We start from the raw sequence: 20,299 nt of genomic DNA on the forward strand, positions 1-20,299 counted from the left end.
GATGGAAATGCCCAGGAAGTGGAGGAAAGCATCGGCCATCGGACGAAGGTATTTCTTTCTATCCTGATGCCCAATGGAAAAGTGCAAAGTGGTGTGTGTCGCCATTGGACATCGATAACTTGGTTCTAATGTTACACCAATAACCTGATGAAAAGTGTGCAGCGGAACCTGTGAGATAGTTTCCATTGAAAACCATTGGTAATGAGATCAATCTTGTCCAATAGGAGGATTTCACGATAGAGGATAGAATGTATAAAATACCCAATGGGCATCTGTAAAAGGGTTGTTGTTTTGAATGTGGATTGTTGATTGCCACGGAGAACACATCTATTTTCCTTAATAATAAAGAGAAGTCTATTTTCTAGTTTTCATTCAGTGTTTGATTTCTATTTGTGAATTGAAATGATGTTTTAGAAACTTTAAGTTCATTTATGCAATCAATATAAACGCTTCATTTATCTATTTTGTGAGTTACTGGGTTGAACCCGGGAATAAGCTCAGAATCTATAAATAAGTTTTCCTTTTTTAGTTTTGGTTCTTTGTTTGTAATTAACAACTTGGCTCTGGCTTGAAACTCCACATGACCATTGGAGGTTGTCAAGTAAAGCCAATCATGTACAGTAGGTTTTCATTTGTGGAAGTCCAGGAGATGGCATTAGCTATTCCTGCAAACTGGCCCTAGGCAAGCTTGGTGATAGTCTGGCTAGGTGTTAGTAGTGTGAAGGAGATAACTTGTAGGGGAGGAATCTATTGAGAACTGGAAGAAGATCTAGAAGGCTATAAGCCCTGGAACTTAGTCATTTTGTAACCGAAAGGAGAGAGTTTTCCAAACCAAACATGAAGGGTGGTTTTGCAAAGAAAGAGAACAAGTGTTGACTGTTTAGCACCCCTGCAAGGATATAGTGAGTAAGCTTACCTTGTGAGCTTGAGGAAGGTGAAATAAGAAAAATATTGATAGGGAGATTCCTAATTTACCACCAACTGGTAGTGCCCACTGTGTTGGCACCAAAGAAGGGAGGTACTTGGAGACTGTGCACTGATTCGAGAGCCATCAATCAGATTACAATCAGGTACAGATTTCCTATTCCCAGAATTGAAGATTTGATGGATTGTTTAGGGGGTGCTAAGTATTTTACCAAGATAGACCTCAAGAGTGGTTACCACCAAATCCGAATCAAGGAGGGAGATGAATGGAAGACAACCTTCAAGACTACATAAGGACTTTATGAATGGCTTGTTATGCCATTTGAACTCACAAATGCCCCTAGCACATTCATGAGACTCATGAATGAAGTACTCAAGGACTATGTTGGTAAATTTGTTTTTGTTTACCTAGATGACACCTTAATTTTTAGCAAGTTTAAATATGAGCATCTTAAGCATATAGAAATTATATTGGAAAAACTATATGATGAGCAGCTAACCATCAATTTGGAGAAATGTGAGTTTATGAAAAGGGAATTAGTGTATCTTGGGTTTGTAATCTCAAGTGGTGATTTGAAAATGGACACTTCAAAGGTGGAAGCAATAATAAATTGGCCTACTCCTAAAACAACAAGTGAAGTAAGGAGTTTTCATGGTTTGGCTCAATTTTACAGGAAGTTCATCAGAGGGTTTAGTGAGATATGTGCACCTATGCTAGAGACAATCAAGGGAGGTGTGAGAACCAAGTTTGTATGGACAAAGGAAGCACAAAATTTTTTTTATCTCTTGAAGACAAAGGTTGCTACAGAACCGGTACTAATCCTACCAAACTTTAACAAACTTTTCACAATTGAATGTGATGCCAACAACATAGCGGTTGGAGTAGTTTTGAGTCAAGACAATAGACCAGTTGCATTTTTCAGCGAGAAACTCAAGGATGTAAAGAAAAGGTATTCTTCCTATGATTTGGAATTGTATGCACTTGTCCAAACACTTAGGAAATGGAGGCATTATTTTCTACCTAAGGAATTTGTGGTTTACATTGATAATCAAGCTCTTAGCTTTCTTAATTCTCAACAAAAGTTAAACCATAGGCATATCAAATGGGTAGAGTATTTGCAGTCATATAATTTTACCATCAAACACAAGAAAGGAAAATGTAATAAGGTAGTTGATGCATTGAGTAGGAGGTTACTAACAATGCAAGAAGTGCAGCTCAAAAGCATTGGAGTGGATAGTTTCAAGAATTCGTATGAAGAAGATGAAGATTTTGTTGTTGCCTACAAGGTTTGCCAAGAGTTTAGGAATCATTTTCAAAGTGAATATGCAGATTTCACTTTGTAGGATGGACTTTTATTCAAAGGAGGATAGCTTTGTGTACCCAGAGGGTCTATGAGAGAAAATTTGATGCAAGAAAAGAACAATGGATGCTTGAGTGGACATTTTCATTTGAATAAGACTTTGGAACTTGTTCAAAGATTCTACTATTGGCCAAAGATACAAAGGGATATCAGGAGATATGTGGAGCAATGTATAATTTGTCAAAGAGCTAAGGTAATATCTTCTAATGATGGATTGTATCAGCCTTTACCTATCCCAAACAAGCCATGGGAGTGTGTAAGTATGGATTTTGTGGTTGGTTTACCCAAGACCAAATCTAGATTTGATAGCATCTATGTTGTCATAGATAGATTCAGTAAAATGGTCCATTTTATTCCTTGTAAGGTGACTCATGATGCCAGTCATATTGCTGATTTATTTTTCAAAGAGGTCACTAGGATTCATGCTTTACCCATCAGTATAGTGTCAGATAGAGATACAAAATTCATTGGACATTTCTGGAGAACTTTATGGCAAAGATTGGGAACTAACTTGTCTTCCAGCTCAGCATACCATCCCCAAATAGATGGCCAAATAGAGGTGGTCAATAGAACATTGGGGAACCTTCTCAAATGTTTGACAAAGGAGTATGGGAAAGCTTGGGATTAGATCATTCATCAAGCTGAATTTTCTTACAATGACAGTGTGAATAGATCAACCAGTAAGAGTCCTTTTGAAGTAGTTTATGGCCTTCATCCTAGAGATGTTTTGGAGCTCAGAGAAATTGAGAAGATGGGACAACAAAGTGGACATGTTGTTGACATGGCTCAGTCCATGAAGGAGATTCATGAGAAAGTTAGGCAAACTTTACTAGACAACTCTCAAAAAATCAAGGACAAAGTAGATGAAAAGAGAAGAGATGTACAATTTGTTGTTGGGGACTTGGTAATGGTTCACTTGAACAAAGAAAGGCTTCAAAAAGGTGTCCCTAGAAAACTTAAAATGAGGAGAATTGGACCTTGTAAGATCTTGGCCAAGTATGGAAACAATGCCTACAAACTTGACCTACCTGGAGACATGGCTTTATCTCCTATTTTCAATGTTGCAAACTTGGTACTATATAAGGGTACACTTCCAGAGGAATGCCAGAGATTTTTAGAGGTCTCACAGGCACTTTCAAACCTACCCTTACTATCATCAACCAGGCCACAAGCCGAAAAGGTGTTGGATTCACGAGTCCTCAAGAAGACCAGGCATACCACCTATATGGAGCATTTAGTTAAATGGTGGCATCTTCCAGAATCTGAGGCCACTTAGGTCCCTGAGGCAAACTTTTTGAAGCTCAAAATTACCTCCTCTGTGTTGCCCCAAGGAGTCACTTGACTTCTTTCTCATTGGGGGAGTATGGTGCAGGAGCACCCAGTTTTGGTTGCATTTTCAAAGTTTTCAACAATTTTGGTGTGATTAGGTTCAAATGTGTGTTTTCTCAGTTTGAAATGGAATCTCATAAGTGCATTAGGATAACCTATTCTGAAGGGTTGTTTATTGGTGAGTCATCAGGTATCAGGAGGAACTATTTCAAGTTACCCCGATGACCCGATGAGTTAGCATTGGCTTGGAGTAGAGCCATCGAGTATCAACAAAAGTGGTTTCAAGCTACCCCGATGACCCAATAAGAAAGTTTAGGTGAAAAGTATTGTTATTGGCTATCAAGGAGAGTGGTTTCAAGCTATCCCACAGACCTGATAGAAAAGTGGACAAACCAAAGTAATTCATCAACTATCGGAAGGAACACTTCAATGTTACACTAACAGCCTGATCACAAAGTACAAGTGGAGGAAGATGGCATCGGCCATTGGGCTAACATGTTTGGAGGAGACCCGATGGAAATGCCCAAGTAGCAAAGGAAAGAATCGGCCATCAGATGAAGGGATTTCTTGCTATCCTGATGGCCGATGGAAAAGTGCAAAGTGGTGTGTGTCACCATCGGACATCAGTAGCTCAGTTCTAATGTTACACCAATAACCCGATGAAAAGTGCATAGCGGAACCTGTGAGATAGTTGCCGCTGAAAATCATTGGTAACAAGATCAATCTTGTCCAATAGGAGGAGTTCACGATAGAGGATGGAATGTATAAAATACCCAATGGGAATTTGTAAAAGGGTTGTTGTTTTGAATGTGGATTGTTGATTGCCATAGAGAACACATCTATTTTCCTGAATAATAAAGAGAAGACTATTTTCTAATTTCCATTTAGTGTCTGATTTTTGTTTGTGAATTGCAATGATGTTTTAGAATCTTTAAGTTCACTTATTGAGTCAATGTAAACGCTTCATTTGTCTAATCTCTAAGTTACTGGGTTGAACCCGAGAATAAGCTCAGAATCTATAAATAAGTTTTCCTTTTTTCAATTTTGGTTCTCTATTTGTAAATAACAACATGGCTCTGGCTTGAAACTCCACATGACCATTGGAGGTTATCAAGAAGAGCCAATCATGTACAGTAGATTTTCATTTGTGGAAGTCCAGGAGATGGCATTAGCTATTCTTGCAAACTCAACCTAGGCGAGCTTGGTGATAGTCCGGCTAGGTGTCATAGTGTGAAGGAGATAACTTGCAGGGGAGGAATCTATTGAGAACTGGAAGAATATCCAGAAGGCTATAAGCCCTAGAACTTAGTCATTTTGTAACCAAATGGAGAGATTTTTCCAAACCAAACATGAAGGGTGGTTTTGCAAAGAGAGAGAACAAGTGTTGATTGTCCTACACCCCTGCAAGGATATAGTGAACAAGCTTACTTTGTGAGCTTGAGGAAGGTGAAACAAGCAAACTATTGGTAGGGGAGTACATAGGAGAAGACTATGGCCCTAATTGTAGTTCTGGTACCAACTTTTGCAAAACACTTACAGACACCTCAATCAACTTTTTCTCCTCACTTTCTGATTTAACCAAGTCTTGACTATCTTGTGCCTAAACTGTTGCAGCAACCATCGGCCTTTCAGTAGGAGACATCTATCCAATGTTAAGAGGTCCATCAAAATTGATGGATATTTGTCAAAAATTCCTTTTCCCTTTATCCTTCAGTGTGTCAATTGCCATGATCACCGAGATATCATCAATTTTTTGCTTTCCCTTATCCACCTCTTTGGCCTTATCCAATACCTTGTCCTTCTCTAATTCTTCTTTTCATGCATCATTTCTTGATGCAGTTCCTGCTAAGTAAGGGCTTCTTTGTTATCCTTTTCTTTTTCTTCAACCTTTGCACCAATGTCACCACTTGGTGTTGTTGGCATTTGCATGAATATTGCATTAATGATATGTTATGTTGTCATTGATGTCAATTAACCGGTAATGATATTGTTATAATGTTGTTTTGTAACCAGTAGGAAGAGATAGTGAAGGAAACTGTAACCGGTAAGTAAGTTTGTGGAGTGAACCGGTATTGCTAAGTATTGGAGAGTTGAACCAGTAAACCCTACCTGTTGATTTGATAAACCCTAACTGATTGAGTTTGGTGAATTGGTTATATTGGTTTATGATCTAATGATGAGCGGTAATGATTATGACACCTATGCATATTGTATGAAGAGAGTTTCAAAGTGTTTTTGGCACCTTAAGGTAATGCAAAGCACATGATGAGTTACTAAGTTTGATGAAGCAGTGATCAAGGAGCGGTTGAGGATTTCTTGAATGATGTGTAGAGATTGTTATGTAATCCAACGCTTATACTTGAACCGACTTGTTTGTAATCTCTATGAGAGAATTAGGTTTTTGTTGTGTTACCGACCTATTTATTTTTTTATAAGGTCGATGAGTTGTTTTCTAATAATTACAGCAAGTGTAGAGCTATTCAAATAGATCAACAAACTCTTGTTGTTTTCTAACAATTACAACAGTTAAATCCCCAAACCAAGTAAGCTCTTCCAAGCTTGGTGTTATTCAAATCCTCTAACCAGGTGGTCCATTAGCTTCAATTTCAAATCCTTTACAAAGGTTACTCCTCACAAGGTATTGCTTCTAAAAAGGTATTATAGTCAATCCCTTAACCGGGTGGTCCCTAACAGGATATGTTCTTAACAGGACTTTTTGTAAAGCTTTAACAGGCTTGGCTCCTAATAGGGTGAACTTCAAAAGAGTTCAGATAGTTATCTTGTGAGTCTCATCTCGCTATGGTTTTTCCCATTTGGGTTTCCACATCAAAAATATTATGTCAAGTAGTGAATGTTTTGCTAGTTATGTTTTCTATGGTTGATTTGCTTAACTACACAATCCACTTTGATAAGTCATGATAACCGGCAATAATATGAAATGAAGTTTTACTTATGCCAGTAAAAGTATTTGGATGTTTGTAAGTTTCAAGTTGTTTATTGTTAATCTATTGTAACAGTCAACCGGTTTAACTTGACAGTTCAACTTGATAGAGATATTGCATTTATAGTTCTAAGTTTACTTTGAGAAGTTGATTTTGAGATTGGTGAAATTATTATCAGTTTTTCTATCTACTGATTCACCCCCACCCTCTTAGTAGTTGACCGGATCCTTATTATTTCATCATACCATCAATTGGTATTAGAGCTTCTTAGGTCCTCTAAGGTCTAAGCCTAATAGGTTGAGGTAAAGATCATATAGAACATTATGAAGAAGGAAGGTTCGAAGTTTAATCGAGAGAACTATAGGATATGGAGTGATAGAATGAAAATTTATATCAAGAGTCTTGGAAATCAATACTGGGAACATGTTGGTACTTAATATGTTGCACCTAGTGGGATTACGATTGATGATCAGAAGAAAGAGCAACAAGAAAACAATCAAGCACTGGAGGCTATTATCAATTCTTTGTCTAATGCAGAATATGTAGATGTCCATGGTCTGGAGACTGCATATGAGGTATGGAGGAAACTTGAAGAGATTTATAATGGTGATGAACATGTGAATATTGCCAAGGAAGAGTCTAAGACGAAAGTTTGATGACATGTGAATGGTTGAAGGTGAGAATATCCAACAGTATGGTCAGAGGATAAAAGAGATAGTTGGTGAGATCAAGAGTGCAGGTGGTAAAGTGGAAGATGCCACAGTGCTTAGTAAGGTGTTGAGAACCTTGATATCGGTCTATGCTATCTGAGTTGCAGCTATTCAGGAGCTAAAATCTATTGACAAAACTAAGGTAACCCTTGACTCCATCATTGGTAAGCTTACTACTTTTGAATTAAATGGTTATGATGGTAGTGTTTAGAAATCTGAATCTGCATTTAGAGCTTCAGTTTCTAACCCATCTATGAGAAAAAGTAGAGATGTCAGTCACAGTTATGAATCTCGATCCAGCAGAGAAGTTGATGGTGAAGACAGTTTGGTTGAGCTTGAAGCATTGTTGGCCAAGTGGTTGCCCAGAGGTACCGGTAAATATAGAGGTAAATTACCTTTGAAATGTTCTGTATGCAACAAGATTGGACACATTACAGCTAATTATCCTAATGGTGATAATGAGCACAAGGGAGAGAAATTCAAGAAGTACAAGGGAAAAGGAAAAAGAGACTGTCTTATTGAAGTTGATGGTGGTATCATTGATGAGGAATCTGATGGTGATGCTAATGAAGATATTGTGTTTGTAGCCATTAAAGAGGAATCATCTGATCAGAAGGCTTTAGTTTCACGCATAGATAATTCTGTTGATTGGATCATTGATAGTGGTTGTTCACATCACATGACTGGTGACCGGAGTAAATTTCTTTCTTCGAAGGAATTTGATGGTGGAGTCGTAAGATTTGGTAATGACTCACCCTGCATGGTTAAAGGTAAGGGAACTATTTCTATTAATGGAAAGAGCAGTGCAGATGATATCTACTAGGTTGAAGGTCTAAAGCACAATCTTTTGAGTGTTGCTCAACTCAATAAAAGAGGATATCCATTAGAGTTTAAAAATGGTATGTACAAAATCTATGGGAGCAATAGTTAACTGATTGCAACCACCAAGCAGACTAAAGGTAACTTATTTCACCTGAATCCTAAAGTCAGCAACTAATTAATTGCTAAAGTAGATGATAGTTGGCTTTGGCATAGGATATTTTGTCATATAAATTTTGATAAGATTGTTAAAGTGAGTAAGTCAAAGACAGTGAGAGGTTTGCCTTAGTTGGACAACTTTATGTAAGGAATGTTAGTTGGGAAAGATGACATCCTCAACTTTCAAGAGTAAATCTTTTTCAGTGGAAAATCTATTAGATTTGGTTCATACAGACCTTTGTGGACCAATAAGGACTAAAAGTATTCAAGGAGATAGATATTTAATGATCTTCACTGATTATTTCTCAAGAATGATGTGGGTCACATTCTTGAAAGATAAAATAGAAGAATTTAGTAAGTTCAAGGAATTCAAGGCCTTAGTTGAAAAGGAGAGTGGTAAGAAGATAAAGTGTCTGAGGGCTGATCAAGGTGGTGAATTTACTTTTGAAGAACTCACTAGATATTGTGAAGAAAATTATATCAAATGACAACTTTCTGCACCAAGGACACCACAATAGAATGGTATTGCAGAGAGGAACAACTGGTCAGTTGTTGAACCTGCTAGGACGATGTTGATACAAGGAGGTGTAGCAAAAACTTTCTGGAGAGAAGCTGTCAGCACAACTATCTACACTATGAACTAGATTTTGGTAAAAAGAGGTAAGGATAAGACTCTTTATGAATGCTGGTATGGTAGATCACCTAATGTTAGTTATTTCAAGATATTTGGCAGCAATTTTTTTATTAAGAGAGGTGACTATGTTAGAAAGTTTGAGGCTAAAAGTGATGAAGGTATATTTATTGGTTATTCCACCAAGAGTAAGGCCTACAAATGTTATAACAACTAGACACAAAGAATCATTAAGAGTGTTGATGTTCGAGGGGATGAGTATCCTAAAGTCTCAGGGGAAACTAGTGTGGAGAAAAAGGATGAAGATCCTTGTATTTTGTTTTTGGAACCGAAACCTGTGAAACCTGAAACCAGTAAAGAGAATGTTGTTGTATCAGTTCAACCAAAACAGGTAGATTTAGAAGAAGATGATGTTAATAATGAAGAAGAACCTGAAGATAATGATCATGTTATTTTGAGGTATGTGAGACTCAATCACAATCCTGAACAGATTATTGGAGATAAGGATGATAGAGTATTAACCATAAGAAGAATCAGGGAGAATTCTTGCATGATCTCTACTATTAAGCCTAGAACTTTTAAGAAAGTATTTAGAGATGATCATTGGGTTAAAGATATGGAGGAGGAGCTTGAATAAATTGAAAAGAATAACACATGGACCCTAGTACCCCGACCGGTGAATAAAAATTTAATAGGTACTAAGTGGGTTTTCAGAAATAAGCTGAATGAAGATGGTGTTGTAGTTTGCAACAAAGCTAGATTGGTTTGCAAAGGTTATACACAAGAAGAAGGAGAAGATTATGGTGATACTTTTGCACTAGTGGCCAGATTGGAAGGTGTTAGAACTTTGCTTGCATTTGCAGCACATAAGGGATTCAAAGTATATCAGATGGATGTAAGGTCAACATTTTTGAATGGAATGCTAGAAGAAGAAGTATACATTGAGCAGCCAGATGGTTATGTTCTGACTGATGAGAAATACATGGTATGTAAGTTGCATAAGGAATTATATGGATTAAAGCAAGCACAAAGGATTGGTTTGCAAAGGTTATGCACAAGAAGAAGGAGAATATTATGGTGAGACTTTTGCACCAGTGGCCAAATTGGAAGGTGTCAGAACTTTACTTGCATTTGCAGCACATAAGGGATTCAAAGTATATCTGATGGATGTAAAGTCAACATTTATGAATGGAATGCTGGAAGAAGAAGTATACATTGAGCAGCCAGATGGTTATGCTCTGACTGATGAGAAATACATGGTATGTAAGTTGCATAAGGAATTATATGGATTAAAGCAAGCACCGAGAGAATGGTATGAAAGGCTTCATTCACACCTAATGAAGATAGGTTTTCAGAGAACCAGTGAAGATAGCAACATATATCTCAAATCTGAAGGAGATAAAATACTAGTTAGTGAAGTGTTTGTAGATGATATCATATTTGGAGGGAATGATGACATGAGCAATGACTTTGCAAATGAAATAAAAACTAAGTTTTAAATGTCTCTAGTGGGAGAGATAAAAAATTTCATAGGTTTGCAAATACAACAAATGAAGAGTGGTATTTTCATTACACAATCTAAGTATGTGAAGGAGGTATTAAAGATATTTGGTATGAGTGATTGTAAACTAGTTGGGATACCAATGGTTATAGGTTGTAAGTTGTCTAAGGAAGATGAAGCCACATCTGTTGATGAGGAGTACAGGTCAATGATTGGAAAATTACACTATATTGTTCACAGCAGACCAGATATAGCTCATGCAGTTGGTCTAGTTGCTAGATTTCAGAAGAATCTGAAGGAAACACATTTGATAGCAACCAAGAGGATATTCAAATATTTGAAAGGTACTGTTGACTATGGATTATGGTATCCATATGAAGGAAACTTTGACTTGAAGGTTTACACAGATGCAGACTGGGCAGGTAATGTTGATGATAGGAAAAGCACAACTGGTAGAGCATTATTTCTTGGAGGAAGACTTATTTCATGAAGTAGCAAGAAGCAGAGTTGTATATCACAGTCTACTGCTAAAGTTGAGTATGTTGTAGCTTATATGAATTGTACCCAGGCTATCTGGATAAGGCACATTTTAGAAGGTTTTAAGATGAAGTTTACAGAACCTGTAAAGATCTTATGTGATAATACCAGTGCCATAAATATATCAAAGAGCCATGTCTTGCACGCACGAACCAAACATATTGAATTGAAGTATCATTTCTTGAGGGAAAAAGTATGGAGTAAAGATGTGATCTTGGAGCATGTTTCTACCAAGGAGAAGCTTGTAGATATCTTTACTAAACCTCTACCTAAGACTACATTTGAGTATCTTAGAAGTCAGCTAGGGGTTGTACCCATTCATGAGGTGAATTGAGCATGATGTAGAGTACATCAGTCCTAGAGCTACTTGTAGAATTTTACAGAATGATTGATGTAGGAGTTATTCCACAGGGGGAGCATCAAGTTGCAGGTTGTTGATGTTGAATAGTGAAGTTTTACATTGTATGTTTTACTTTCACTTTGGCATTATTGTCAAAGGGGGAGAAGAACTATGTGATTATGGGGAGAAGAACTAGTGACAAGCTGAAGACAAGGAGTACATGGTAAAATGTAAACCAGGATTCCTATTCACAATCATGGCAATCAATGGTATTGATATTTGTATTGCCATCAATGCCAAAGGGGGAGATTATTGGCATTTGCATGAAGATTGCATTAATTATATGTTATGTTGTCATTGATGTCAATTAACTGATAATGATATTGTTATAATGTTGTTTTGTAAATGGTAGGAAGAGCTAGTGAAGGAAAATGTAACTGGTAGGTAAGTTTGTGGAGTGAACCAGTATTGCTAAGTATTGAAGAGTTTAACCGGTAAACCCTACCTGTTGATTTGGTAAATCCTAATTGATTGAGTTTGGTGAATTGGTTATATTGGTTTATGATCTGATGATGAGTGGTAATGATTATGACACGTATGCATATTGTATGAAGAGAGTTTCAAAGTGTTTTTGGTGCGTTGAGGTAATGTTTGTTGTCTTGGGAATGAGAAAGTATATTGCATGTAATACAAAGCGCATGATGAGTTACGAAGTTTGATGAAGCGGTGATCAAGGAGCAGTCGAGGATTTCTTGAATGATGTGTAGAGATTGTTATGTAATCCAATGGTCATACTTGAACTGGCTTGTTTGTAATCTCTACAAGAGAATTAGGTTTTTGTTGTGTTACCGACCTATTGATTTGTTTATAAATTCGATGAGTTGTTTAGTTTCAGAGTTGGCAAAGTTTCAGTTGAGTGTGTGGTTGTTGAACCGGATGATGTATCTGCAGTTTTAGTAAAGGCAAATAGGAGCATGAAAAGGATCTGAACAAGCAAGTGTAGTGCTATTCAAATAGATCAACAAACTCCTATTGTTTTCTAACAATTACAGCAGTTAAATCCCCTAACTGGGTAAGCTCTAACAAGCTTGGTGTTATTCAAATCCTCTAACCATGTGGTCCATTAGCTTTGATTTCAAATCCTTTATAAAGGTTACTCCTCACAGGGTATTGCTTCTAACAAGGCATTATAGTCAATCCCTTAACTGGGTGGTCCCTAACAGGATCTGTTCTTAACAGGAATTTTTCTAAAGATTTAATAGGCTTGGCTCCTAACAGAGCAAACTTCAGAAGAGTTTTAGATAGTTATCTTGGGAGTCTCATCTCACCGTGGTTTTTCCCATTTGGGTTTCCACGTCAAAAATGTTGTGTCAAGTGGTGAATGTTTTTTGTGGTTATGTTTTATATGGTTGATTTTCTTAACTACTTAATCCACTTTGATAAGTCATCATAACCTGTAGCAATATGAAATGAAGTTTTACTTATGTCAGTAAAAGTATTTGGATGTTTGTAAGTTTCAAGTTGTTTACTATTAATCTATTGTAACAGTCAACCGATTTAACTTGACAGAGATATTGCATTTATAATTCTAAGTTTACTTTGAGAAGTTGATTTTGAGATTGGTGAAGTGATTATCAGTTTTTCTATCTACTGATTCATCCCCCCCTCTTAGTAGTTAACCAAATCCTTATTCTTTCATCATACCATCAAGTGCAGTATCATGTTTTGGTTCTCTTTTCCTTCTTCAACTTTCCTTTCCACCTTCTTCGAGTGGTCCTTGTCAACTAGGGGATTTTGACTGTCCTTTGCATCAAGGGTTATATTGGCCTGATCTTCCAGATTGGCCTCTATATGAATTTCATCCTTTTCATCATCATACTTAGGGTTGATTGAAAACTGATTGTTCTTTAAGAACTCTTTCTATATCTCTTCAGTTTCTTTTCTAACTTCCTCATTCCTCATTCCTCATTCCTCAACCCTGCCAACCATAAGCCTATTTATTCAATTTTTTTTATGGAATTCCTTCTCATTGGCTTGCTCCATGAGTATATCAACTTCTTCTTATGAAATACAAGCACTGACATTGATCAATTCACGTTGTCTTATTTCCTTATCTACTCGACTTGTAGTTAGCCTTCTAGCATCAGGAATGTTATATAGAGATTTTGGAATACTACATTCTAACTCAATTAATTATTTGCTGAAGTTATGCAAATGCAACACAACAACTTCCTCAATTTCCTCTTATCATTCTCATCAAGATTTTAATAGTATGCACTAATATTCTTGAGATTACCATTATTAACTATTTCATCGGCCAATTCTTTTGCAGTCAATGGGGGAATGATGGTATATTTACCTTCCACCTTGTCGGATTCAAGATCTTCATCAAGATCCATCCTTATATTTCTTTCTCTTTTTGGCCTACCGATTAGAACAGACTTCTTGCTTTGTTGGGCACCACCAAACTGTGGTTTCCTAACCACTCTAATAAATTCTCCTTTCCTTTTTGCTTTCTCATCTTCCCCATTTGACTCTGTCTCAGATTCAACAGAAGATATAATGACATAAGTTCTTTTTGGTTTCAACTTTTGCTTTAGTACTCCTTTGTTGGATGAGCTTTCATCTATTGAAAGAGGAGATGTCTTCACTAGACCGAGAGAAGACTTAGTCTCCTTAAGCTTCTTTGATTTCTCCTCTGCTTCCATCTAAGCCTTCTTCTCCTTGGCTTTCTTGATAGCTTCTCTAAAGCACATTTGTTCAGCCACTACCTCAACCATTTTTTTACCTTTCTTTTCCTTTCAGGTTGAGTGAACTTCTTATGCAATTCCATATCTTTTTCTTTGAAAGTGCCAAATTTTGGTTCTTGAGGGTCAACCAATTTTCTAAAAATATGTTGAGCATAGCCTTCAATAGTTTGAGAATCAACCTCATATACCATTGGCATTATCCATACTATCCTTGGCTCTACTGCCTCCATATGGCACTGGTCCTTGTCAACCATGAAACAGATAGTATCTACATATTTGTTCACTACTTCCTTAGGGATCCTTTCCCTATTCTTCATTCTGCCTTGGAAATTTTTGAAGAAACTCCATAGGGTAGTTGTCTGATTCTCTTTATTTCCCAATCTTTGCAGACCTTGTTCGATCTAAGTAGCTACCGGTAAGTCAAATTCCCATTGGACCCTGCCTGTCCCAAGGATTTCATTCATGAAGTATAGTGCAAGACATACAATCAATGAACCAAATTTTAAAACATGCTTCTTATCTGATTTGATTTTATTCAAATTTCTCAGGAGCTCTTCAATAAGAATTGTGCACAAGTCATACTACATATCCTCTTTCACCATCTAATAAGTTACATATGTTGCAGTATCAGAGATTAATTTTAACCTGCTAGACTGATAAACTTTGTACCCAATAATCATTGATGCAAATTTGACATCATGTTCTAAGATATCATCCATCATCATTGACCTGTTATCATATTGGGCACCGGTTAGTCTGTTAACGGTTGTCTTTGTTACCTTCCTCAAATTAGGTTTTCCACCAGTTTGGTGTGGACATGTGACTGCATGAACGACCTACTTGGTTATCTTATAAGGTCTATCCAGCCATATGAATTCATCATGGACATGACTTAAAATATATCTTACCCATTCTTGTTCATCAAACATTAGAAAATGAACAAACTGCATGAAACCCTTCTTCTGTAACTATGCATATTCTGGTTTGGAGTTTCCAACTTCATCCATTATGAGATCATTATACAAGGTTAAGATCTCCTTACTTTCAGTTTCCTCAATTGTGTAGTGAATGTATGCCCTAACATCATCAACATGTAGAACTTTGTATGGCACAAACAAAAAAGCACCATTGGGCTAGTCCTGAACAGATATAAATGGATGTCTTTTGAATTGTAGCCTTTCTCAATCAAAAATTTCTACTATCAAAGGTGTATTAATAGAAGAAGATGCCATTTCAATAAATTTAGGGTTCAAAGGATGAACATGCTTTGGTAAATACCTTTTTCTTTTGTTGGATACACAAGAACTTCTTGTCGGATCACCTCAACCCTTCTGATCGCCTTGAAATCTGGTTTGCCTCACTCTATAGCTTCAACTCTTCACTCACAATGTGAGAAATGATTCACATTTTTCCATTTTTAACTTTGCAAACCCTAACTTTAAGTTGAAATAAATACAATTGTAAAGTTCAACTGGATGTCGTGTTCAACATAATTTGATCCACTAGATTCAAGGATTGGTATGATGAATTCTAGATAATCATATCCAAGAATCTACAATAAACCTTGAGCAATCACAGATCTCTTTAGGGGATTCTACAAGATTTTTCATGAAGATTCCACCCCCTAAGGCCAAATGCCTTTGTTACTCGATGAAGATCCTGTACCAGATCCAAGTGCAGATCCATTGGTTGCCTTGGATTCATCTTTCCAGGCCCACATCTTCTCATTCTTGTTTGTGATCTCTTGTACCTTTTCTTGCCTTTTTCATTAGCTTTGTTGTTGTCTAACAGAGCATTCTTGTTCATATTCTTGCTTCTACAATACTTTGCAATGTGACCAATTTTGTTGCATGCATGGCAAACAACATTGTTCTTCTGACTAGCCCTGCTATTGCTTTGATTTCCTCTAGATCTGCATTGATTAGCCATATGTCCAAATCTACTAAACACATGGCATCTGGCATTCATGAGATTTCTACAGTCAATTGACTTATGACCATTCTTATTGCAATTTTAAAATTTATCGAAGAATGATGAGTTATTCTGATTGACTCTATTTCTACATTGACTTGATATATGACCAATTTTATTGCAAACAAAAATTTTATCATTGAACTTGTGAGCATTAGGTTGTCTTACCAGAGGTTTCTTTCTCTTCTAATGATTAGGCTTTGCATTGCTCTATCCGGTTCCGAGGATTCCTATTTTTCATATCCAAGCCTTTGCATATCTTTTCCATGTCTCTGACTATCCAACATCTCATGAAGACTTGCTAAGCTAGCATTAAATTTATCTTTGTACTCATTTGCAGTAGAAAGTTCATTTCTTAAGGCAATGATCTATCTTTCAAGTTCTTGACCATCATTCCTTGATTGCATCAATTCAAGCTTCACCTAATCATTCTCATAGATAAGTCTATAGCATTCATCTAATCTGTCTTTCAATGATTGAGTCAATCTTTCTTCATTCTTCTTCCGGACTTCAATCTCCTTACTTAGCTTCATCACAATGGATTGCATCTCATTCTTCAATACAACATTCTCTCTAGCAAGATTTTCACATTCTTAAGTTTTACTTTGATCTTCAATGCTTTGCTCTTGATTCTCCTTCAACTTGTCCATCAACTCTTTCCTCTTTTCTCTTGAAGTGTTGACTTGTTCTTTAGGATCCTTAATGAATTCTTCATCTGCATTCAAGTTTCTCTTTAAGTAACTTATTTCATTTCTTGCTACATCAAGATCCTCAAGTGCCACACAAAGTTATCTCTGCCAACCAGAATCCATTAATTCAATCTCTCGGATATTCCTCAAGCAGTTAGGCTTCTTCAGAGGAACTAGGCTCTGATACCAATTGTTGGAATCAAAGAACACTGAGAGGAGGGGGTGAATCAATGTTCTACTGGTAAATAAATTTTCAAACTTATTCTCAGACCACCGGAAGAAAATGCAAGAAAGTAAAATGCAGGAACACAAGATAATCAACCACAAAATCATTGCACTGAGATTTTTATGTGGAAACCCGAAAAGGGAAAAACAATGGTGGGATTGGAACCCACAATATTCATATACTGTGATTAGGAATACATAAATATTACATAAGGGGACTCCACTTGCCTAGAACCAAGAATTAAATTACAATATGGAACTCACACTAACTTACAGATCATTTACAATGATAACTACAATGGTTGACCTCCAAAATAGCATCAAACAATGCCTGGATGAGTTCCGGTTAAGTGCAAAAAGTCTGACTATAACTGCTCTACAACTCTGCCCTATTTTGCTTCTCAGTCAACTATCGAAACAAGAGTGTGCACGTGAAACTGCACCAAATAGGTTTCTTGATCACTATTCACTCATGTCACAACTCAAAAAGATCTTCTACACCGGTTATATATATCCGCAATCACATAATGAAATATTCATCAAGTCAGCCATCCATATTATGCAATGTACTATGTAACCAAGTGTTGGCTTAGACCAGGTCTCTAAAACATGTGTAGATCAACCAAATGGTGTCAAAATTATTTCTACATGATGGACCTATCATCCCATGCACAAATCTGTCCACCAAAATCACTGCAAAGATTCTAGACCAAAAGTTATCTGCTTTCCTAAAATACCAGTGATAGATTACCAGACTAATGTCTCTACCATCTACCAAAATTCGTAACTACCTGATAGGATTTGCATGAAGAGTTGCCATCAATGACAAACCTAATCCATTATACATGCATTGTTATCCACCAGATGAGTGTCAATTGCCAATACATCATAATACAACACCAATAAATTAATTGCCACCAAAAATCATAGGTCATATCATATATATCAAAAATTAGGATGTGTCTAATCATGGTAAAATAAAATATCCCTAAAGGGTCATAAAAAATTGTCAAGTCCATAAGCTACCCAATACTCTCTATGTACATTGCTAGATCTGCCTCCCCTGATGTTAGACCTAATGGTGGGGGTTGTGGGGTGTGCATACCAACTAGTCCTCCTAATGTATGGGACCTAGTATGTTAGAAATTGACACTCATTTGATTGGTTTCATATGTTGTCATTGATGGCAACATGTTTCAGCTTCATTCTTTGGTTTGTTACTTCACCAACAGACACTTCACTAGCACCAATAGGTATCTTCACCAATAGGAAAGATTATATGGGTACCAGTATAGGACACCAACATCATTGGGAGATCTGGCAATCGACAATTTATTTTTTTATTTATGTATAAATGAAATGAGCCAACATGTATAATCATTTTTGTATTATCTATGTAAGTCGACATGAGTCATGAAGGACTATAAGGGTGTATAGGTCAGTTATTAGATTATTTTGAGTAATCAAGAAGATGATGTTGTGAGATTAGATCAGTAATGCGAAGATCATATATATGAGGTCATTTATGTATGAGATCAATATTTTGTAATGATCTGTAGATGATTTTGGATGCACTCACAGAGTGAAGGTTTTTCCAGTAAGGGTTTATGGTTCCAGAACCAAAATAGACATAGCTTAAACCAGAACTCTATCAGGCATAGCAGATGACTTAAATGAGTTCAGGTTTATGTTTCATTATTCAAAGTGACAATAGTCAATGAGACTCCTTTGTGTTGAGCAATCTGGTCTAGGCGGTAAGCCTTCCTGCATGTGCAGGCCCCCAGATTATGTAATATCTTTTCATATGGCCAGTGGATTGATATTGTGGGTCACAAATCCCACCATGTTTTTTTCTCTTTGAGGTTTTCAACATATAAATTCTTTGTGTTATGGTATTCATTTGTGTGATTGGTTCATTGATTGCTTTACTTCTTTCAATTATATATGTATTGGTTTACCGACTGGTGAATGCATGTTATAATAAGGTTAAAAGTGAACATTCTAGCAAAACATAGATTCACCCCTCACCCCTTCAGTGTTCTTGGATTCTAATAATTGGTATCAGATCCTTGTGCCTCAAAGGAAGTCTAATAGCTTGAGGGAGATCCTGAATCTAGAATCCATGGATATGAGTATGGAGAAACAACTTGAGGTAGCACTTGAAGATTATGATGCTGAAAGGATGATGAACTTGAAGTTACAAGAGGAATTAAATTCTACAAAGGAATTCATTCTTATCCTACAGGAGAGGTTGTCATCTGTTCAAGCTAGGAGGAAGGAACTTCTACAAAATGAGGATGATGAAGAGAAAGATTCTATTAATGAAAAATGTTAGAAGCTGAGTCAGGAGAATGTTGTCATGAGGAATCAAATGCAAGCCCTAACTATGAGGATGTCATAAGATATTGAAGACCGGAAGAAGAATGAAGAAAACCTTGGGAGATCTCTGAAAGACGGATCTAAAGAATGCATAATTAGTGCAATCCCAAAGCAATGAATAAGAACTTGAAAGACATATGATAATCCTAAGAGACGATCTGACTATTTCAAATAAGTACATGGATAAATTCAAGGTTAGTTCAGCATAGCTTAATGAACTATTGGAAAGGCAAAGGCAGAATGGAGATTCTAGTGGACTTGGATTTGAACAAGGTCAAAGCTCTAGTACTACAAATAAAGATCAGAACAACTAGAACCAGAAGACACCGGTAAGGCATCTCAATGCTTACAAATTCAATGGTAGATGCTTTATTTATAATAAATTTGTTCATATGGCTAGTCAATGTAGAATAGAGCAAATCAGAACTATAACTCTACTCCCAGTCAATGTTCCAAATGCAATAAGAATGGTCATAAGACAAAAGATTGCAAACTGAATGTAAAATGTCATGCATGTGGAAAAAATGGACATATGGATAATCAGTGCAGGTCAAGCAACTATACCGGTTATAGCAAAGCAATTCAAAAGAACAATGTTACATGTTATGCTTGCAACAAGATTGGACACGTAGCCAATTTTTCTAGAAGAAAAAATCCACCAGTTAGCAATGATGGATAAAATGATAAAGGGAAAGAAAAGATCAATGAAATCCGGCAAGATCATACCAAGAGATGGGTCAGGAAGTCAGATGATCAATCAGCAGATGGAACTGCTCTGGTTATTCAACTAGCAGAGAAGATTGCTCGTAAACCGATAGGAAGCTCATCCAGTAACTGAGGCAGATGCCTTAGGGGTAGGAAAAATTCATGAAAATATTGCATAAGCCCCAGGAAGGAGATCTAGAAGAATTTCTAGACATTGGAAAAGGTTTATCCGACATGGAGATGTTAGATTGATATCCGGTATGTTCCACTAGAAGACATTCATATCAATGACATATTAGGGTTTTTTGAAGGTTAAAAGGTTGAATC

This window comes from Cryptomeria japonica, chromosome 4 (assembly GCF_030272615.1).
Source record: "Cryptomeria japonica chromosome 4, Sugi_1.0, whole genome shotgun sequence".
Taxonomy (NCBI): Eukaryota; Viridiplantae; Streptophyta; class Pinopsida; order Cupressales; family Cupressaceae; genus Cryptomeria; species Cryptomeria japonica.